At 37.1% G+C, this 24,289-nt stretch overlaps 1 protein-coding gene across 2 annotated transcripts in view; it reads right to left on the minus strand.

Annotated features, from left to right (window-relative positions):
* The window catches only part of GUCY1A2 (guanylate cyclase 1 soluble subunit alpha 2), a 426,391-nt gene that overhangs the window by 148,156 nt on the left and 253,946 nt on the right, over positions 1 to 24,289 (minus strand). The gene's annotated exons all lie outside the window — the stretch shown is intronic.

Below are 24,289 nucleotides of genomic sequence, written 5' to 3' on the forward strand. Positions count from 1 at the left end.
AATTCATACACTCTACCATTAATTGCATCAACTGCTTTACATGCATTATCTCATTTAATCCTCACAAATATCCTAAATGGAAGAAACTAGTATTGGTTATATTTGAGATGAGAACTTCATGCACCGAAACCCATCCATAATCTTACAATTAAAGAGTTAACAGGCACTGTCAAGAGTTTTCCATACCATGTCAGCAACCATTCTGAATGGGTATTGTGATTGTTAAATATTTTCAATATTTACCCAGGGATAAAACTTCCAAAATTCCAAAGCATAGAACATGGTATAAAAGTTAGGCACAACTCATTTCTAGAGGAAAGTTTTCTAATTATCCAAGGTAGATATGGTGATTATGTTCAATAGCTCTAATATTTTAATTAGAGAAAAGTGATGAAATATTGTATTAAATGCCCAATTCCAATATCACTTTTTCTGTGAATCACTCCATGGTCCTTCCATTAGTTCTTAGTAGCAAAACTAATCCTTTCTTCTACTCTGTTTCAACAGCACACCTCTATATTATAGCATTCATCATAGATTATAATCAATATGTATCAATATATAATCAATATGTATCCACAGCTACAAAGTGAGCTCTGTAAGAATGGGATCATGTCATTTTAATGTATGTACTCATAGTGCTCATGATAGTGTCTTAAATATAACTATTTAATAAATAACTATCAAATGAATAAACAATCAACCATATTTAACTATGATTACAATAACAGTTATTCTAATCAGTTGCTCATTTGCCCCATTTATTTTATGAGCACATGTAGACCTGTGTGCCATGTAGATCTGGGTAGGAAAAAATTGCTTCTAAATTACTGGAGATGCTTCTATCATAAATATAACAAGAATTACAAAATATTCTATTAGTTAAGATTTAACAGCAATAATTAAATTTCATGTGAATGAATCCTAACACTTTAATATTAAAAAGCTTCTCTGCATTAAATTCTGTGAGCACAAATTTAGGGAATGTGATGACAGCACTTATGAATGTCATGAAACTAGAGATGCCAAAATTATCAATGAGTATCTGAATCTTACCAGGAAATATGCATCAAAAATGATTCAAATACACTCAGACCTATCAAGAAGTTCCAAATCTTCACTTCAGAATCTGTTATCTGGGGCCAGAAAATGTAAATTAAAATTGTATGGTAAGAACAGAAAGATGATACAATGTGAGTCAGCAAAAGTTTTATTCTAAATACTAAAATATACTTCCACCAAAATCTCTCACTGAGGAAGAAAACCAGCAAATAGCAAACGTCTGAAATGTGGTCATTTACCATTTCCCCCTAAAAACACAATGTCTTTTGCTAAACCTCAGATTTATCTCATACTTTTGTATTTCTATACAATTAAAACATCTAGAATGTTGTTAGTTATATAATTTGAAACTAACTTCTGATTTTCAAATATTAGAACACATAAGCAATTAATTATTTGTATAAATTGAACTGCACTCCAGTCACTCTGAACATGCATGTTCCTGGAGCATTATCTTTTCTTGGAGTCTCTATCATTATCAAACTTCTCATCAGTATTAACTCCACTATCATTTCAGTAAAAATTTACTGAATACCACCAAATGTGTATTTCTAGAATTTGTACCACAGGCATATATAAAGATTAGTTAGTTATATGTTGTACTTTCTCCTTAGGTATATATAATGTAATAGTATGGAGAAGATGGACCAATATGTTAGCAAATGACAAAAAAAAATCAAATTAAGTACACAACATAAATATAAGAAATTCACATTAAAATCCATTCCTGTAAGATTACATAACATTTAGTTTCCAAATATTTAAATCCAGACTAGCTATCAGAAACAATAGGATCAAAAGCTAGGTAAGAAATAGACAGCAAAAAACCCATAGACTAAGATGTAGAATTTTCACAATTATTCTTAAACATCCGACATAAAAAAAAAATTCTAAAAGATGTTGTTGTCATCATGGCAGGCTAGATTATGCTGCAGTAACAATACAGCCTGCAAATTGTAATGCTCTAAAATAGCAAAGGTTTTTTCTGATTCATGTTGCATATTTATGGGGGTTAGGGGATTGGGGTAGAGGAGAGAAACATTGTGCCACATCTCTTCACTCCAGGGACAGTGCCAATAGAATCTCCTCATCTGAAGCTGGTTGCCATGTCAGAAGAAAAGAGGTTCTGATTATACACTAGCTCTTAAAGCTTCCTCCCATAAGTGACATATATGGCTTTTTGTCATGATTCATTCGTCAAAGCAAGTCACGTGACCATGTTTAACATAAAGGAGATGGGAAAATGCAACCAAACTTGTGCTCAGAGAAGGATCAGAAATATCTGGTGAATAGTACTAATGAGAACATGAATGAATATGTGATCGCTTAGAAATTTTCAAATAGCTGGATGTCTGTAAAGTGCAAGTAATACATCCTTGAGATGTTTTTCTTTCCTTGTAGATATATTCAGTATCTTAACCTGAAAATCTTGGATGAAACACCTTAGTAATGCAGCTTTCCATTAAAGCTCTATTCTTTTCTCCTCTCCCTTCATCTAAATGTCAGGTCTACACAAATTTAGCAGAATTGAATACATGTGGAAATTTTAGTGGATTCCCTTCAAACTTATGTCAACTTTGCTTCAAAAGGAGCAGGGAAAGTGAAAGCATTATATATCAGTTAAATTTCTTTTGAGGCTGTTTCCTTGAGTTAAAACAAAGTTAAACAAGTAGACATTATAAACATATTACCAAAAAACTGTCCAAAAAGTTGACTATGATCTGAATTCCTTTAGAATTGTCTCGGTGTTTTTTTAATAGACACCATCTAAAATAGTGCATCTCATTTATTTTCAGTATCTCCAACCTGTTCTTAAATGACATTAGATAAAAATAAAGATGACTAAACTAAACTTGGAAATGAAAAAGATAGAGCTTATGCAAATGTCAGAAAAACCTTACATCCTTCTCTGAACATAAAAGAGGAGGCTTAAATACTAAAAATATTATGTAGCAACTGTTGCCCCACATATTATTATACCTGCTTTTATCAAACTTTAAAGAATTAATCTATCTCAGTATATCTTCTCAACACTTTATAATCAAACTCCCTACATTATTCAAGAAATAAAGGTGGTATAAATAAACTCCTTAGAGTTATGCATTCACCCTTTTTATTTACTTTATTTTAGCTTTAGATTTATTACTTAAAATAATTTATTTATACTTTCTAATAGAAGCTCATCCCCATGTTTTCTTCTCCCTCCCCTCCAGATTAATGTTCAAGAATTATCTGGGAAATTTCTTGGAAATTTGGGCACAGTGGGGAGGAAAGAATGTGTGTGCTGTAAATAAGGGTGAGGGTGGTACTGGGGCTAGGATTACCCTACAAGAACACTGCACATAACTGGGCAGTAAATAATCTCTGCCCCATGAAACTCATGACCACCTCAGTCCTTCCATCCCATAGTCCTGGGACTATCTTCCTTTGAACTTTGTAGAACTTGTGAAAGGGAGTTTGGGGAGAGGGCATAATAGTAGAGAGTCAGAGAACTCTGACAGTCTACCTTACTGGACAGCCTCCCTCTCTTCATCTGGACACAATCAAGAGGAGAAACAAATTAGAAAGTCTGCTTTTCTAGATTGGTCCAAGGTGGTAGAGTAGAAGGACTTGTGCTCATGCCCTCTTGCGAGAACACTGGAATCACAACTAAGTGCTCAACAATCATTGACAGTAAGACACTGGAACTCACCAAAAAAGATACCCCACATCCAAAGACAAAGGAGAAGCTGCAATGAGATGGTAGGAGGGATGCAATCAAAACAAAATCAAATCCCATAACCGCTGAGTGGGTGACTTACAAACTGGAGAACAATTATACCACAGAAGTCCACCCATTGGAGTGAAGGCTGTGAGCCCCACATCAGGCTTCCCAACCTGGGGGTTGGGCAATGGGAGGAGGAATTCCCAGAGAATCAAACTTTGAAGGCTAGTGGGATTTGACTGCAGGACTTCAACAGGACTGCAGGAAACAGACACTCCATTCTTGGAGGGCACACACAAAGAAGTGTGCACATCAGGATCCAGGGGGAAGGAGCAGTGATGCCATGGGAGACTGAACCAGACCTACCTGCTAGTGTAGGAGGGTCTCCTGCAGAGGTGGGGAGCAGCTATGGCTCACCACAGGGACAAGGACACTGGCAGCAAAAGTTCTGGGAAGTACTCCTTGGCACGAGACCACCCGTAGTCCGCCATTAGCCCCACCAAAGAGCCTGTATCCTCCAGTACTGGGTTGCCCTATGCCAAAAAACCCGCAGCAAGGGAACTCAGTCCCATCCATCAGCAGACAAGTGGATTAAAGTTTTACTGAGCTCTATCCACCACAGAAACAGCAAGCTATACCCACCACCAGTTCCTACCATCAGGAAGCTTGCACTAGCCTCTTAGATAGCCTCATCCACCAGAAGGCAGACAACAGAAGCAAGAATAACAATCCAGCAGCCTGTGGAATGAAAACCGCATTCAAAGATAGACAAAATGAAAAGGCAGAGGACTAGGTACAAAATGAAGGAACAAGATAAAACCCCAGAAAAACAACTAAATGAAGTGGAGATAAGCAAGTTTTCAGAAAAAAATATTCAGAATAATGGTAGTGAAGATGATGCAGGACCTCGGAAAGAGAATGGAAGCAAAGATCAAGAAGGTGCAAGGAATGTTTAACAAAGACCTAGAAGAATCAAAGAACAAACAAACAGAGATGAACAACACAATAACTGAAATGAACAATACACTAAAAGGAATCAATAGCAGAATAACTGAGGCAGATGAACAGATAAGTGACCTGGAACACAGATTGGTGAAAATCACTGCTGTGAAACAGAATAAAGAAAAAAGAATGAAAATAAATGAAGACAGACTAAGAGACCTCTGGGACAATATTAAACACACCACATTGGCATTATGGGGGTGCCAGAAGGAGAAGAGAGAGAGAGAAAGGACCCGAGAAAATATTTGAAGAGACTATAGTGGACACATTCCATAACATGGGTAAGGAAATAGCCACCCAAAGCCAGGAAGCACAGAGAGTCTCAGGCAGGATAAACCCAAGGAGAAACACGCCAAGACACATAGTAATCAAACTGACAAAAATCAAAGACAAAGAAAAATTATTAAAAGCAGCAAGGTAAAAATGACAAATAACAAACAAGGAAACTTCCATAAGGTTAACAGCGGATTTCTCAGCAGAAACTCTACAAACCAGAAGGGAGTGGCACAATAAAGTGATGAAAGGGAGAACAGAAAACCAAGATTACTCTATCCAGCAAGGATCTCATTCAGATTTGAGGGAGAAATCAATAACTTTCCAGACAAGCAAAAACTAAGAGAATTCAGAACCACCAAACCAGTTCTACACCAAATGCTAAAGGAACTTTTCTAAGTGGAAAACACAAGAGAAGAAAAGGACCCACAAAAACAATCCCAAAACAATTAAGAAAATGGTAATAGGAACATACATATTGATAATTACCTTAAATGTAAATGGATTAAATGCTCAACCCAAAATACACTAGCTCACTGAATGGATACAAAAAAAGACCCGTATATATGCTGTCTACAAGAGACTCACTTCAGACCTAGGGACACAAAGAGACCAAAAGTGAGGGGATGGAAAAAGATATTCCATGCAAATGGCAATCAAAAGGAAGCTGGAGTAGCAATACTCATATCAGATAAAATAGACTATAAAATAAAGAATGTTCCAAGAGACAAGGAAGGACACTACATGATCAAGGGATCAATCCAAGAAGAATATGTAACAATTATAAATATATATGCACCCAACATAGGAGCACCTCAATACATAAGGCAAAAACTAACAGCTATCAAAGAGGAAATCAACAGTAACACAATAATCGTGGGGGATTTTAACACCTCACTTATACCAATGGACAGTTCATCCAAAATGCAAATAAATAAGGAAACACAAGCTTTAAATAACACATTATACCAGATGGACTTAATTGATACTTATAGGACATTCCACCTGAAAAGAGCAGATTACACTTTCTTCTCAAGTGCACACAAAACATTCTCCAGGATAGATCACATCTTGGGTCACAAATCAAGCCTCAGTAAATTTAAGAAAATTGAGATCATATCAAGCATTTTCTCTGACCACAATGCTATGAGATTAGAAATAAATAACAATGAAAAAAAGTAAAAAACACAAACACATGGAGGCTAAACAATACATTACTAAATAACCAAGAGATCACTGAAGAAATCAAAGAGGAAATCCAAAAATACCTAGAGACAAATGACAACAAAAACATGACAATCCAAAACCTATGGGATGCAGCAAAAGCAGTTCCAAGAGGAAAGTTTAGAGCAATATAATCCTACCTCAAAAAACAAGAAAAATCTCAAATACACAACTTAAGCTTACACCTAAAGCAATTAGAGAAAGAAGAAAAAAAAATACACAAAGTTAGCAGAAGAAAAGAAATCATAAAAATCAGATCAGAAATAAATGAAAAAGAAACAAAGGAAACAATAGGAAATATCAATAAAACTAAAAGAAGGTTCATTGAGAAGATAAACAGAATTGATAAGCCACTAGCCAGACTCCTGAGGAAAACAAGGGAGAAGACTCAAATCAACAGAATTAGAAATGAAAAAGGATAAGTAACAACTGACACTGCAGAAACGAAAAGGACCATGAGAGACTACTACAAGCAACTATATGCAAATAAAATGGACAACCTGGAAGAAATGGAAAAGATCTTAGAAAAGCACGACTTTCCAAGACTGAACCAGCAAGAAATAGAAAATATGAACAGAACAAATGCAAGCACTGAAATTGAAACTGTGATTAAAAATCTTCCAACAAACCAAAGTCCAGGACCCAGATGGCTTCACAGGGGAAATCTATCAAACATTCAGAGAAGAGTTAACACCCATCCTTCTCAAACTCTTCCAAAAAATTGCAGAGGAAGGAACACTCCCAAACTCATTGTACGAGGCCACCAACACCCTGATACCAAAACCAGGAAAAGATACTACAAAAAAAGAAAATTACAGACCAATATCACTGATGAATATAGGTGCAAAAATCCTCAACAAAATACTAGCAAATAGAATCCAAAAACACACTATAAGGATCATACACAATGATCAAGTGACATTTATCTCAGGGATGCAAGGATTCTTCAATATATGCAAATCAATCAATGTGATACACCATTTTAACAAATTGAAGAATAAAAACCATATGATTATCTCAATAGATGCATAAAAATATTTTGACAAAATTCATCACCCATTTATGATAAAAACTCTCCAGAAAGTGGGTATAGAGGGAACCTACCTCAATATAATAAAGACATTATATGACAAACCCACAGCCAACATCGTTCTCAATGGTGAAAAACTGAAAGCGTTTCCTCTAGGATCAGGAACAAGACAAGGAGTCCACTCTCACCACTATCATTCAACAACGTTTTGGAAGTCCTAGCTATGGCAATCAGAGAAGAAAAAGAAATAAAAGAATACAAATTGGAAAAGAAGAAGTAAAACTGTCACTGTTTGCAGATGACATGATACTACACGTAGAAAATCCTAAAGATGCCACCAGAAAACTACTAGAGCTAATCAACGAATTTGGTAAAGTTGCAGGGTAGAAAATTAATGCACAGAAATATCTTGCATTCCTATACACTAATGATGAAAAATCTGAAAAAAATTAAGGAAACACTTCCATTTACCATTGCAAGAAAAAGAATAAAATACGCAGGAGTAAATCTACCTAAGGAGGTAAAAGACCTGTATGCAGAAAACTATAAGACACTGACAAAAGAAATCAAAGATGATACAAACAAATGAAGGGACATACCATGTTCTTGGACTGGAAGAATGAATATTGTGAAAATGACCATACTACCCAAAGCAATCTACAGATTCAATGCAATTCCTAACAAATACCCAATGGCATTGTTTAAGGAACTAGAAAAATAAATTTTAATTTGTGTGGATACATAAAAGGCCCTGAATAGCCAAAGCAATCTTGAGGGAATAAAATGGAGCTGGAGGAATCCCCGACTTCAGTTTATACTACAAAGCTAGTATAGTAGCTTTATACTACCTACAAATCAAGACAATATGGTACTGTCACAAAAACAGAAATATTGATCAATGGGACAGGATAGAAACCCCAGAGATAAACCCATGCACATATGGTCAACTAATCTATGACAAAGGATGCAAGAATATACAATGGAGAAAAGACAGCCTCTTCAATAAGTGATGTTAGGAAAACTGGAGAGCTACATGTAAAAGGATGAAATTAGAACACTCCCTAACACCACACACAAAAACAAACTCAAAATGGATTAAAGACCTAAATATAAGACTGGACACTATAAAACTTTTAAAGGAAAACATAGGAAGAACACTCTATGACATAAATCACAGCAAGATCTTTATTGATCCTCCTCCTAGAATAATGAAAATATAAACAAAAATAAACATATGGGACCTAATGAAACTTCAAAGCTTTTGCACAGCAAAGGAAACCATAAACAAGACAAAAAGACAACCCTCAGAATGGGAGAAAATATTCACAAATGAAGCAACTGACAAAGGATTAATCTCCAAAATATACAAGCAGCTCATGCAGCTCAACATAAAAAAACAAACAACCCAATCAAAAAATGGGCAGAAGACCTAAGTAGACATTTCTCCAAAGAGACATACAGATGGCCAACAGGCACATGAAAAGGTGCTCAACAAGGCTAATTATTAGAGAAAGGCAAATCAAAACTACAATGAGGTATCACATCCAACCAGTTAGAATGGACATCATCAGAAAATCTAGAAACAACAAATGCTGGAGAGGGTGCGGAGAAAAGGAAACACTCTTGCACTGTTGGTGGGAATGTAAATTGATACAGCCACTATGGAGAACAGTATGGAGGTTCCTTAAAAAACTAAAAATAGAATTACCATATGACCCAGCAATCCCACTACTGGGCATGTACCCAGAGAAAACCATAATTTGAAAGGACACATGCACCCCAATGTTCATTGCAGCACTATTTACAATAGCCAGGTCATGAAAGCAACCTAAATGCCCATTGACAAACGAATGAATAAAGAAGATGTGGTACATATATACAATGGAATATTATTCAGCCATAAAAAGAATGGAATTCAGTCATTTGCAGAGACATGGATGGACCTAGAGACTGTTATACAGAGTGAAGTAAGTCAGAAAGAGGAAAACAAATATCGTATATTAACACATTTATGTGGAATCTAGAAAAATGGTACACATGAACTGGTTTGCAAGGTAGAAATAGAGACACATATGGAGAGAACAAGCATATGGACACCAAGTGGGGGAAAGCAGGAGTGGTGGAGGTGGTGGTGGGATGAATTGGGAGATTGGGATTGACATATATACACTAATATGTATAAAATAGATAACTAATAAGAACCTGCTGTATAAAAAATAAATGAATAAAATAAAATTCAAGAATAAAAAAACAAACAAAAAAACAAATCTTTGCCAACTGGATCAGCTAAAAATGGCTTCCCATTTTAATTTTCTTATTTTTGAGTTTGAGGGTCTTCCTTTTTTGTTGGTCATTTGTAATTCTAGTTTTGTACCAACTTTCCAAATTTTTGATTAGCCTTTTTCTAAGAGCATTGTAAGAATTATTTGTGTACTAAGGCCTTTTTCTGTCATGAGATTTGCGTTTTTTTGTCTTATTTTGTTGGTCTTTTGACTTTGTAATGATACTTTTGTTGCACACATATTTTAGAAATTTTACTGACAAATGTACCAGTTTTTTTCCTTTATGGATTCTGGATTTTTATACCATACTTATAAATAATTCCTAAATTATGTTTTACATTTACTCATCTTTTATATTTTTATGAGCCCATTTTATATTAAATGCATTGATTTATCAAAAAAAAAAAAAAAAGAGAGTCTGCTTTTCTAATTGTTCTGCTTTCTGTTTTTGGCCCCTAGAGTCTTTAAAAAAGAAATGGAGGTGGGAAGGAGAGAGAAGAGAGGTGTTGGAATATGATGTAAGCCTAAAAATGAAAAATGTCTTCTTTTTCCCTCCTAGCATTTCACAGAGCACTTGGTCACCTGGGCATGATGAGATCATTGTGGCTAAGAACACTTCATTTTCAGAAAGGATACCATATTTGCGCTTGCTGTGAGGATTGGGCCACACCTGCCAGCCCAATCACCTGTCTTATATTAGGTTCGATTCCTGAGTGACAGGGAGAGGGGTACAGTAGAGGAGTTTTCTAGTGATTGGCAGGCACCCTGAGTCCACAAAACAGTTCTGGAGGTACTTGATAACTAGAAACCAGACAAAAGGATTGTTGGTGGTATGGACATAGATTATCCAAAAGGCTGGCCATAAAAAGGTAAAGCATGGCAAAGGTCTTCATGAAAACTTGTAAGTAGCAGAAGACCAGGAAAAACTGTATACTTGGGTAAATTTGGAGACCTTTTACATTTCCCCCTTTATTTCATACATACTCAGCAGGTCTCTGCTGTTTATATTCCTGTTTTTCCAGGTACTCAGCAGCTGGGTGGGTGAAATAGGCTCCTGGCCAAATATGAAAATCCAGGTGTCAGTGGCCAAGCAGAGGTGATAGGGCTATGGAACACCCACTGGACCTACTTGAAGATGAACAGTTTGCCACAGACAGCAAGCATGAACCCAGGTTTTTATTGTTGTTGAGGTTGTGTTTCTTGAAGATATACTTGCTCTCTTCAAACATGACTCACGAGTACATATATCAAAAGCAAGTAGGAAGGCCCTGACAAAAACAAATGCTCAAGCAATGTAGATGAAAGCAGCGCAGTCTTTAGCATCATTTTCTTGGGTTAAGCAAAGTGATGGCCATGGCCATAGAAGCTACATTATTGAAGTTGAGAGCACTGGCAGTCCAGAGGAGCCAAGATACAGAAACGCCAGCACATAAACATCACTGTTGGTCAAGCACAGGTGTAACAATAAGTGGAAGGTAATAAAAATATCCCTGGAGCAGGGATAATTTCCAGAAGTAGGAGTTAACCAGACTAGTACCAAAATAGCCTTGAGTGTGTCCCTGGGCTACCCTTCTGAAAGTAGTCTGATTTCCCTTCACATAGCAGGTGGTTGTAGGAGTTGGGCCACATTTTTCCTTTAATAAGAACAATCTTGTCAGATCCTGAGAGGCTATGGTCTGAGAACCAGGTGAAAAAGTTACAGGTGATGCCCTGCTCCTGCAGATGAAAGACTCCTCACCATATATTTGGAATGGAAAAAAATGCCACTTGTCCAGAAGCTCTCATCTCATATTCTTTAATAATCACCTTGTTTCTGCAGTAGGAGTTTGCTCAAAAGATTACCTTGAAGTTGTAGATTGTCCTGGGTTATCTGAACTCCTTTATTCCTAATTAATATGAACCTCACGTGCAGGCTCAGTGGCCACGGCTCATGGGCCTAGCCGCTCCATGGCATGTGGGATCTACCCAGACCGGGGCATGAACCTGTGTCCCCTGCATTGGCAGGCAGCCTCTCAACCACGGCGCCACCAGGGAAGCCCAGCCCTCATGTTTTCTCAAGTTTACTTTCCCTACTTCTGGGTCTGTGACTTTCTTATACACATATTTGATGAACATAATTCTATATTACAGTATGTTTTGGGGTGTGTGTGCATTTGTGCATGTATGTGTTTATACTCTCCCTCTACTAGCTATATTTAACTTTATATCCCTGAATCCTAGCACAGTATAAGGATGCCCAATAGAGTTTTATTAAATGCTTTAAATTTGTGCAGTTTCTACATTGGAGTGGAAATTGTCCACTAAGCAAGCTTTCTGAATGCAAAATTCAGGACCACCCACATAAGAATCACCTAGACAGTACTTACTAAAAATTAGATCTCTAGGCCCCACCTAGATCTATTAATAGAAAATCTAAGTATAAGACAAAGCTAACTGCATTCTCACATGCTTCCAGGTAAACTTTATGATTCTCAAAGTTTGAAGACTTCTGGTGTATGATGTGAATTAAAAATATACAAAATCCACCCAGATATTCACATTTTTAAAAAAGTGCTAATAAGCCTTCAGAATGGAGAAAAGCAGCACTACCCTGAGCTCTAGCCATTGCCATATAAATTTTTCTCGGAGTTTTGCCTTAATAGTGGGGGCAATAAGCTTCTCCAGACATATCCATAATTTTCAGAACTTCATATGAAAACTTCCAGTCAGTCACCATCTCTCCATCCCTGCACATACCCACCAAATGCTGAGAATCATCTGGCACAAGAGGTATTCAATGGTCCAAAGTTTGTTGAGTACAGTTAAATACATCCAAGTGGGGAGACCTTCAAGATGGTGGAGGAGTAAGATGTGGAGATCACCTTCTTCCCTACAAATACATCAAAAATGCATCTACATGTGGAACAACTCCTACAGAACACCAACTGAACGCTGGCAGAAGACCTCAGATTTCCCAAAAGGCAAGAAAATCCTGGGTAGGGCAAAAGAAAAAAGAAAAAACAGAGACAAAAGAATAGGGACGGGACCTGCACCTCTGGGAAGCAGCTGTGAAGGAGGGAAAGTTTTCACACACTAGGAAGTCCCTTCACTGGCGGAGATGGGGGTGGGTGGGGGGAAAGCTTTGGAGCCACGGAAGAGAGCACAGCAACAGTAGTGCAGAGGGCAAAGTGGAGAGATTCCCACACAGAGGATCGGTGCTGACCAGCACTCACCAGGCTGAGAGGCTTGTCTGCTCACCTGCCAGGGGGTGTGCTGGGAGCTGAGGCTCAGGCTTCAGAGGTCAGATCCCAGGGAGAGGACTGGGATTGGCGGCGTGAACACAGCCTGAAGGGGGGGCTAGGGCACCACAGTTAACGGGGAGGGAGTCTGGGAAAAAGTTTGGACCTGCATAAGAGGCAAGAGACCATGATTTCGGGGTGTGCAAGGAGAGGGGATTCCTTCTCTGTCAACCCACAGAAGGCAGAGCACCGGCTAAACGAGCTCCAGAGATGGGAGCAAGCCGTGGCTATCAGCTCAGTCTCCAGAGATGGACATGAAACGCTAATGCTGCTGCTGCAGCCACCAAGAATCCTGTGTGCAAGCACAGGTCACTATCCACAACCCTGCTCCGGGAGCCTGTGCAACCCACCACTGCCAGGGTCCTGTGATCCAGGGACAATTTCCCTGGGAGAACACACCATGCACCTCAGCCTGTTGCAACTTCACATGGGGCTCTGGACTGCAGGCTTGCCCCGCATTCCAATTATAACTACTGTACCCCTCCCTCCCCCTGGCATGAGTGAGCCAGAGCCCCCTAATCAGCTGCTGACTTAACCTCCTCCTGTCTGGGCAGTGAACAGATGTCTGAGGGTGGCCTACAAACAGAGGTGGGGCCAAAATGAAAGCTGAACACCAGGAGCTGTGTGAACAAAGAAGAGAAAGGGAAATTACTCCAAGTCTCAGGAGCAGCAGATTCAATCCCCACAATCAACTTGACACACCCTGCATCTGTGGAATACCTGAATATACAAATAATCAAGCCAAAATTAGGTGGTGTACTTTGGGAGCAACTGTAGACTTGGGGTTTGCTGTATGAGACTGACTTTTTTCTGATTTTTACGTTTATCATAGTATAGTTTTTAGCACTTGTTATCATTGGTGGATTTTTTTATTGGTGTCGTTGCTCTCTTTTCTTTTATTATTACTTTTTTATTTTAGCAACTTTTTCTTTTAATAATTTTATATTAATTAATTAATTAATTTTCTCCATTTTCTTCTGGGCTATGTGGCTGACAGGGTCTTGGTTCCCTGTCCTGGTGTCAGGCCTGAGCCTCTAAGGTGGGAGAGCTGAGTTCAGGACATTGGACCATCTGAGACCTCCCAGCCCCAAGTAATATCAATTGGCGAGAGCTCTCACAGAGATCTCTCTCTCAACAGTAAGACCGAGCTCCACCCAATGGTCAGCAAGCTCCAGTGCTGGATGCCCGATGGTAAACAACTAGCAGGAACACAGGAACACAACGCCACCCATTAACAAAGAGGCTGCCCAAAATCATAGTAAGTTCACAGACACCCCAAAACACACCACTTGACAAGGCCCTGCTGATAAGAAAGACAAGATCCAGCCCCATCCATCAGAACACAGGCACCAGTCCCCTCCACCAAGAAGCCTACACAAGCCACTGAACCAGCCTTACCCACTGGGGGAAGATACCAAAACAATGGGAACTATGAACCTGCAGCCTGAGAAAAGGAGTCCAAACACAATAAGTTAAGCAAAATGCGAAGACAGAGAAATATGCAGCAGATGAAGGAGCAAGGTAAAACCCCACCAAACCAAACAAATGAAGAGGAAATACTCAGTCTACCTGAAAAAGAATTCAGAGTAATGATAGTAAAGATGATACAAAATCTTGGAAAATGGAATGGAGAAAATACAAGAAATCTTTAACAAGGACCTAGAAGAACTAAAGAGCAAACAATGATGAACAACACAATAAATGAAGTTAAAAATTCTCTAGAAAGAATCAATAGGAGAATAACTGAGGCAGAAGAATGAATAAGTGACCTGGAAGATAAAATAGTGGAAATAACTACCACAGAGCAGATTAAAGAAAAAAGAATGAAAAGAATTGAGGACAGTCTCAGAGACCTCTGGGACAACATTAAATGCACCAACATTCGAATTATAAGGGTCCCAGAAGAAGAAGAGAAAAAGAAAGGGACTGAGAAATTATTTGAAGTGATTATAGTTGAAAACTTCACTAACATGGGAAAGGAAATAATCAAGTCCAGGAAGTGCAGAGAGTCTCATACAGGATAAATCCAAGGAGAAACATGCCAAGATGCATATTAATCAAACTATAAAAAATTAAACACACAAAAAAATTCTAAAAGCAGCAAGGAAAAAGCAACAAATAACATACAGGGGAATCCTCAGAAGGTTAACAGCTGATCTTTCAGCAGAAACTCACAAGCCAGAAGGGAGTGGCAGGACATATTTAAAATGATGAAAGGGAAAAACGTACCAGCAAGATTACTCTACCCAGCAAGGCTTTCATTCAGATTTGATGGAGAAATAAAAACCTTTACAGACAAACAAAAGTTAAGAGAATTCAGCATCACCAAACCAGCTTTACAACAAATGCTAAAGGAACTTCTCTAGGCAAGAAACACAAGAGAAGGAAAAGACCTACAATAACAAACCCAAAACAATTAAGAAAATGGGAATAGGAACATACATATCGATAACTACCTTAAATGTAAATGGATTAAATGCTCCCACCAAAAGACTCAGGCTGGCTGAATGGATACAAAAACAAGACCCATATATATATGCTGTGTATAAGAGACCCACTTCAGACCTAGGGACACGTACAGACTGAAAGTGAAGGGATGGAAAAAGATATTCCATGCAAATGGAAATCAAAAGAAAGCTGGAGTAGCAATTCTCATATCAGATAAAATAGACTTTAAAACAAAGACTATTACAAAGGACAAAAAAGGACACTTCATAATGATCGAGGTATCAATCCAAGAAGATATAACAATTGTAAACACTTATGCACCCAACATAGGAGCACCTCAATACATAAGCAAATGCTAAAAGCCATAAAAGGAGAAATCGACAGTAACACAATCATAGTAGGGGACTTTAACACTCCAATTTCACCAATGGACAGATCATCCCAAATGAAAATAAATAAGGAAACACAAGCTTTAAATGATACATTAAACCAGATGGACTTAATTGATATTTATAGGACATTCCATCCAAAAATGACAGAATACACTTTCTTCTCAATTGCTCATGGAACATTCTCCAGGATAGATCATATCTTGGGTCACAAATCAAGCCTCAGTAAAATTAAGAATACTGAATATGTATCAAGTATCTTTTCCGACCACAATGCTATGAGACTAGATATCAATTATAGGAAAGAAACTGTAAAAAATACAAACACATGAGGCTAAACAATACATTACTAAATAACCAAGAAATCACTGAAGAAATCAAAGAGGAAATCAAAAAATACCTAGAAACAAATGACAATGTAAACATGATGACCCTAGACATAGGGGATGAAGCCAAAGCAGTTCTGAGAGGGAAGTTTACAGGAATACAATCCTACCTCAAGAAACAGGAAAAATCTCGAATAAACAACCTAATCTTACACCTAAAGCAATTAGAAAAAGAAGACCCAAAGAACCCAAAGTTAGCAGAAGGAAAGAATTCATAATGAACAGATCAGAAATAAATGAAAAAAGAAATGAAGGAAACAATACAAAGACCAATAAAACTAAAAGATGGTTCTTTGAGAAGATAAACAAAATTGATAAACCATTAGCCAGACTTATCAAGAAAAAAAGGAGTAAGACTCAAATCAACAGAATTAGAAATGAAAAACAGGTAGGAACTGAAACTACAGAAATACAAAGGATCATGAGAGATTACTACAAGCAACTATATGCTAGTAAAATGGAAAACCTGAAAGAAATGGACAAATTTTTAGAAAAGCAAATCCCTCTGAGACTGTACCAGGAAGAAATAGAAAATATAAACAGACCAATTGCAAACAGTGAAATTGAAACTGTGATTTAACATCTTCCTACAAACAAAACTCCAGGACCAGATGGCTTCACAGGCAAATTCTATCAAACATTTAGAGAAGAGCTTACACCTATCATTCTCAAACACCTCCAAAATATAGCAGAGGGAGGGAACACTCCGAATCTCATTCTATAAGGCCACCATCACCCTAATACCAAAGCCAGACAAAGATACTACAAAAAAAGAAAACTACAGGCCAATATCACTGATGAACATAGATGCAAAAATCCTCAGCAAAATACTAGCAAACAGAATCCAACAGCACATTAAAAGTCTTATACGCCATGATCAAGTGGGGTTTGCCCCAGGAATGCAGGGATTCTTCAATATATGCAAATCAATCAATGTGGTACACTATATTAACAAATTGAAGAAGAAAAACCATACAATAATCTCAAGAGATGCAGAAAACACTTTTGACAAAATTCAACACTGTTTATGACAAAAACTCTCCAGAAAGTAGGCATAGAGAGAACTTACCTCAACATAATAAGGGCCATATATGACAGACCCACAGTCAACATCATTTTCAATGGTGAAAAACTGAATGCATTTTCCCTAAGATCAGGAACAAGACAAGATTGCCCACTCTCAACACTAATATTTGACATAGTGTTGGAAGTTTTAGCCACAGCCATCAGAGAAGAAAAAGGAATCCAAATTGGAAAAGAAGAAGTAAAAGTGCCAGTGTTTGCTGATGACATGATACTATATATAGAGAATCCTAAAGATGCTACCAGAAAACTACTAGAGCTAATCAATGAATTTGGTAATGTAGCAGGTTACAAAATTAATGCAAGGAGATCTCTTGCTGTCCTATACAGTAATGAGGAAAAATCTCAAAGAGAAATTAAGGAAACACTCCCATTTACCATTGCAACAAAAAGAATAAAATACCTAGGAATAAACCTACCTAAGGAGACAAAAGTCCTGAATGCAGAAAGCTATAAGACACTGATGAAAGAAATCAAGGACAATACAAAGAGATGGAGAGATATACCATGTTCTTTGATTGGAAGAATTAACATTGTGAAAATAACTATACTACCCAAAGCAATCTACAGATTAATACAATCCCTATCAAACTACTAATGGCATTTTTCACAGAGCTAGAACAAAAAAAAAAATCACAATATGTATGGAAACACAAAAGACCCAGAATAGCCAAAGCAATCTTGAGAAAGAAAAATGGAGCTGGACGAACAAGGCTCCCTCACTTCAGACTACACTACAAAGCTACAGTAATCAAGACAGTATGGTACTGGCACAGAAACAGAAATATAGATCAATGGAACAGGATAGAAAACCCAGAGATAAACCCACGCACATATGGTCACCTTATCTTTGATAAAGGAGGCAAGAATATACAATGGAGAAAATACAGCCTCTTCAATACATGGTGCTGGGAAAACTGGACATGTACGTGTAAACAATGGAATTAGAATACTTCCTAACACCTAACTCAAAATGGATTAAAGACCTAAATGTAAGGCCAGACACTATAAGACTCTTAGAGGATAACATCTGAAGAACATTCTTTGACATAAATCACAGCAAGATCCTTTTTGACCCACCTCCTAGAGAAATGGAAATGAAAACAAAAATAAACAAATGGGACATAATTAAACTTAAAAGCTTTTGCACAGCAAAGGAAACCATAAGAAAGATGAAAAGACAACCCTCAGAATGGGAGAAAATATGTGCAAATGAAGCAACTGACAAAGGATTAATCTCCAGAATATACAAGCAGCTCATGTAGCTCAATATCAAGAAACAAACAACCCAATCAAAAAATGGGCAGAAGACCTAAATAGACATTTCTCCAAAGAAGATATACAGATTGCCAACAAATATATGAAAGGATGCTTAACATCACTAATCATTAGAGAAATGCAAATCAAAACTGCAATGAGGTATCATCTCACACCAGTCAGAATGGCCATAATCAAAAAATCTACAAACAATAAATGCTGGAGAGGGTGTGGAGAAAAAGGAACCCTCTTGCACTGTTGGTGGGAATGGAAATTGATACAGCCACTATGGAGAACTGTATGGAGTTTCCTTAAAAAACTAAATATAGAACTACCATATGACCCAGTAAACCCACTACTGGGCATAAACACTGAGAAAACCATAATTCAAAATGAATTATTTCAGCACTATTTACGATAGCCAGGACATGGAAGCAACCAAAGTGTTCATTGACAGATGAATGGATAAATAAGATGTGGCACATATATACAGTGGAATATTACTCAGCCATAAAAGGATATGAAATTGAATTATTTGTAATGAGGTTGATGGACCTAGTCTGTCATATGGAGTGAAGTAAGTCAGAAAGAGAAAAACAAATACCATATGCTAACACACACACACATATATATATATATATATATATATATACTGTAAAAAAAAAAAAAAGAAATGGTTCTGATGAACCTAGGGGCAGAACAAGAATAAAGACACAGACATAGAGAATGGACTTGAGGACATGTGGAGGGGGAAGGGCAAGCTGCGAAAAAGTGAGATAGTAAGCATTGACATATATACTCTACCAAATGTAAAATAGATAGCTAGTGGGAAGCAGCTGCATGGCACAGGGAGATCATCTTGGTGCTTTGTGACCACCTAGAGGGGTGGGATTGGGAGGGTGGGAGGGAGATGCAAGAGGGTGGAGATATGGTGATATATGTATACATATAGTTGATTTTCTTTGTTATACAGCAGAAACTAACACAACACAGTAAAGTAATTATACTCCAATAAAGATGTTAAATTAAAAAAAATAAAGTTTTACATTAAGCAAAGAAAATACGTCTAATTGTATTATTGTGCATAATGGCTTAGCAATTCAAATGGAAACAAGTTTAAGGACTTACTGATAAAGCTACTTCAAAAAATCTAGCATTCTTTAAAAAAAATCTAATTACACTCATTTTGATTGATATTTCTGACCCAAATAATAATAATACTTCTTTCAAGGATGTCTCTATAGTGCTCAGCTGATAAGGCACATTGAAAAGAGGTCATGGATATAAATGGCACAGTTATTTAGCTTGGGAACTACTCCCAAATGAGGGGAAATAGATTCCAAATGACTGCCTAATAAAGAAAGCTCTTCTTCTGATAAAACTCTCAGTAGATCTATTAATGCAAATTCCAGTTACTGCTCAAGATCTCAGTCATGTGGAAAACAATATTGCCAGCCCTTAGGTTGTTTATCACAAGGGTTATTAAATACTGAGATATGTTAGCAAATAATATATATGTGCATAAATATATATATTTATTTTCCGGTCACAATTTTGCTGTAAATCCTCAGGGTAGGTGTGGCAACTGAAAATTTCTTTCTGCTATACAGTAGACTGTCCTGTAAGAACTTCAGTAATATGGTTCTAATATTCTACCTTTATCCACCACTATCATCCTAATTTATTCCATGCTTCAATCAAAATGAATAACTCAATGTTCTTTGCATACTTTCTGTTGCCACCATCTTATTTATACTCAAAGTTATTTCTCTATCTGGAATCCATCCATTCACTGTTTATGAAATAATTATTAAGATTCTATTTTTTTAAGAAAAGTTTCCCAGAGATTCCTGATTTACCAGAACTTTAAATATGTCCCCAGAGAATGGTGAATTTCTGCTGTATTTTCAGTACACACATAATAAGTGCTGAATCATGTTAGTTGATGTCACAAAAGTGAATAGCTTCAAGATTTACTATAAAGCTACAGTAATCAAGACAGTGTGGTATCAGTAAAAGAATAGACAAATAAATCAGTTAAGCAGAATAAATTGCCCAGAAATAGACCCCATAAATATAGTTGACTGATCTTTGACAAAGGGGCAAATGCAATACAATGGAGCAAAAATAGTCTTTTTAACAAATTGTGCTTGAACAGCTGGTCATCCACATACAAAAAAATGAACCTAGACACAGCTCTTACACCTGTCACAAAAATTAACTCAAAATGGAGTATATACCTAAATGTAAAATAGAAAACTATAAAACTCCTGGAAGATAACATAGGAGAAAACCTAGATGAACTTGGGTATGGTGATGCTTTCTTTTTCTTTTTTTTTTTATAACACCACCAAAGACACAATCTATGAAAGAAACAATTGATAAACTGGACTTTATTAAAATTAAAAATTTCTGCTCTGAGAAAGATATTGTCAAGAGAAGTAGAAGACAAGGCAGGTAGAAAATATTTGCAAAAATCTATCTGATAAAGGACTATTATCTACAATATTTAAGTAACTCAACAATAAGGAAACAAATAATCCAATTTAAAAATTAGCCTAAGAGGGCTCCCCTGGTGGCGCAGTTGTTAAGAATCCGCCTGCCAATGCAGGGGACATGAGTTTGAGCCCTGGTCCAGGAAGATCCCACATGCTGCGGAGCAAATTAGCCCGTGTGCCACAGCTACTGAGCCTGCGCTCTACAGCCCGTGAGCCACGACTACTGAGCTCACATGCCACAACTACTGAAGTCAGCATGCCTAGAGCCTATGCTCTGCAACAGGGGAGGCCACCGCAATGGGAGGCCTGCGCACTGCAATGAAGAGTGGCCCCTGCTCACCACAACCAGAGAAAAAGTCCATGTGCAGCAATGAAGACCCAACACGGCCAAAAAAAAAAAAAAGAATAAAATAATAAAATAAATAAATAAAAAAAAATTAGCCTAAGACCTTAATATATACCTCACAAAGAAGATATACAGGTTGAAAATAAACATATGAAAAGATGGTCCACATTATATGTCATCAGGGAAATGCAAGTTAAAACACAGTGAGGTACAACTACAAACCAATTAGAATGGCGAAAGTCTAGAACACTGACTGCGTTGTTGGTGAGGATGTGGAGCAACAGGAACTCTGTCATTGCTGGTGGAAATTAAAGTGGTACACCCTCTTTGGAAGACAGTTTGGCTGTCTCTTACACAACTAAACAAACTCGTACAGTACAACCTATTCAGCAATCACACTTGCTTGGTAGTAACCTAAAGGAGTTGAAAACAAATATCCATGCAAAAATTTACACCTGGAAGCAAGCGAGATATCCTTCAGTAAGTGAATGAATAAACTAACTGGTATATTCAGACAATGGAATATTATTAAAGAAATAACTTATCAAACCATGACAAGACATGGAGGACTCTTAGATACATGTTACTAAGTGAAACAAGCCAATCCGTAAAGACTACATACTATGTGATCTAAATATATGATATTCTGGAAAAGGCAAAACTATGGAGACAATAAAAAGATCAGCAGTTGCTGGGAGCTGGGAGAGATGAATAGGTGGAGCACAGAGGATTATTAGGGCAGTAAAATATTCTGTATGATACTATAATGATGGATATATGTCATTATACATTTGCCCAAATCCATATAATGTACAATACCAAAAGTGAATCTAAGGTAAACTATGGACTTGCTGATTATGATATGTCAATGTAGGTTCATCCTTGGTCACTCAACATTCTAGTGAATGGTGTTGATAATGTAGAAGGCTATGCATGTGTAGGGCAGTGGTATATGGGAAATCTCTGTATATTCCTCTCAATTTTATTGTAAAGCTAAAACTAAAAGTCTTTTTTCCTTTTTAAGTGAATAGTGTGGTCTAATTAGAAAATCAAATGGAAATACTTCATTAAGAATTTGTTTTTTAAAGATAACCTAACCTCTATAAATCCTACTGCCTCAGATTATCTATGTAAATACTAGCTTTTGTCTCCCCAGATTATGGTTTTAGAAAACAGATTTCCCCCAACCCCTCTTCCACGAGTCAAACTTGTCACATGCTTTCAAGTCCATCTTCATGCCATATCTCTTCTGAAAGTGTCCCCAATCCTTCAGTAGGATGTCAACTTGGCCTCTTTTAGGACCCCACTAAAGCTTGTTTTCTACATCTCTTATACTGTAGTCATTCATGTTCATACTTTCTCTAATATCATCCTGTCTAGATTGTTAAGTCATTTAACTTTGAAGGCAAGAACAATGCCTTAGTTATCATTTTAAATCCAGCAGGGGCTAGCACCTTGCTAGCACAGTAGACATGTAGAGAATTATGACTGAGTCAAATTGTATTATAAACATCTCTAGGAAGAGTTAGGTCAATATAAACAATGTGTGAATTACCTTTCTAGATAATAGTCATTGTACAGGCCTCCAAAACATTCAGTCAATTCAGTTCAAGCCTACATAATTCCAAAATAAGAACATATTCAGGTGACCAGGTGATTTGCATGGATGATGAAACAGAAATACTTCCATTATTAAGTTGACAAAATTGACCACTTACTTCAGGGTTCCAACATTGACTCCTGTACATGTCTTGCCAGCCCAGGTAATGCTACCACCATTCCTCAACAGAATTATGGCATTAATATCCTTATGTTCTACTTTTTTCCACCCTCCCCTCCCAAATCTAAACCCCACCCTATTCTTGAAGTGATTTTTATAAAGCAAATCTACTTGTGTCTCTCTTGTATTAAAAATTCTTCAATGTCTTCACCTTGCTTTTATGATTAAGAACAAAATCACTGAAATAGCTAAAACACTTATAGATTCTATCTCCTACCTACCTCTGTACATTTAGCTTGTCTTACTCTTCTCCATTCCTTAAGTTTCACCAAACTGATCTGACTCAGAGCCTTTACATATCCTAACTCTACTGCTTAGAAACCTCTCCACTCATTATTCTTTCTACCTGGTTAACTCCTACTCATATTTAGGTCTCAATTTAAAATCATCTCCTTGGGGTGCCTTCCAACTCCTAAACTATGTCAGGTATCTCTATTATATGCTCTCATAACACCATGTAATTTTTTGTAGTCATTCTTATTGCAGTTTATAATTACAGATTTTGTGAGTGTTCGTTAATCACTGTCTTCCTCATTAGACTAAAAACTCCATGAATGCAGGTGTCATTTGTACTTTGCTCACTACTTGGTGTGGCGTCTGACATATGGTAAGTGCTCAGGAACATTAAAAAAAAATATAAACAGGTGAAAGTGGTTGGTCAAGTGTGGACTTCCTTAAGGTCATGCAGTCTTGAGACCATCCAGAGCAGCCTTCTGGAATAGAAAAGCCTGAACAATGCTAAATTTACCACCTCTTTATTAGCTTTGTGACCTTAAACAAGCTCTTTAACTTGTTTAAAAGAAATAACAAGCCCCAAATGGAGTCATTTGCCCCCATAACAGCAAACCAAGAATTAATTGCAGTTTCAACCTCTCCCAGGAATGTAAACAATCTTAAATTTCCTGGTCAGCAATGTGTGGTAATTTGCATGATACTCTGTCATTCCCAACCCCACAAAAGAAGATGACCTGGCCTTAAACAATTCTTTCTCTTCTTTTTCTAAAAACTTCCTTGTCCCACCCTCTTTCGGCCTATAAAAACCCTCCATTTTGTACAACTCCTTGGAGAGCTCTTCTAGTTGCTAGATGTGATACTGCCTAATTCATGAATTGTTAAATAAAGCCAATTAGACCTTCAACTTTACTTGGTGAATTTTATTTTTTAAGTCTCATTTTCTTCTGTGAAAGGGAGATGATATCTATTTTACAAGGTTGCTGAAAAGATTAAATGACATAACTTTATACCAC

Source organism: Monodon monoceros, unplaced genomic scaffold, assembly GCF_005190385.1.
Source record: "Monodon monoceros isolate NGI ecotype Baffin Bay Population unplaced genomic scaffold, NGI_Narwhal_1 Super_Scaffold_7, whole genome shotgun sequence".
NCBI lineage: Eukaryota > Metazoa > Chordata > Mammalia > Artiodactyla > Monodontidae > Monodon > Monodon monoceros.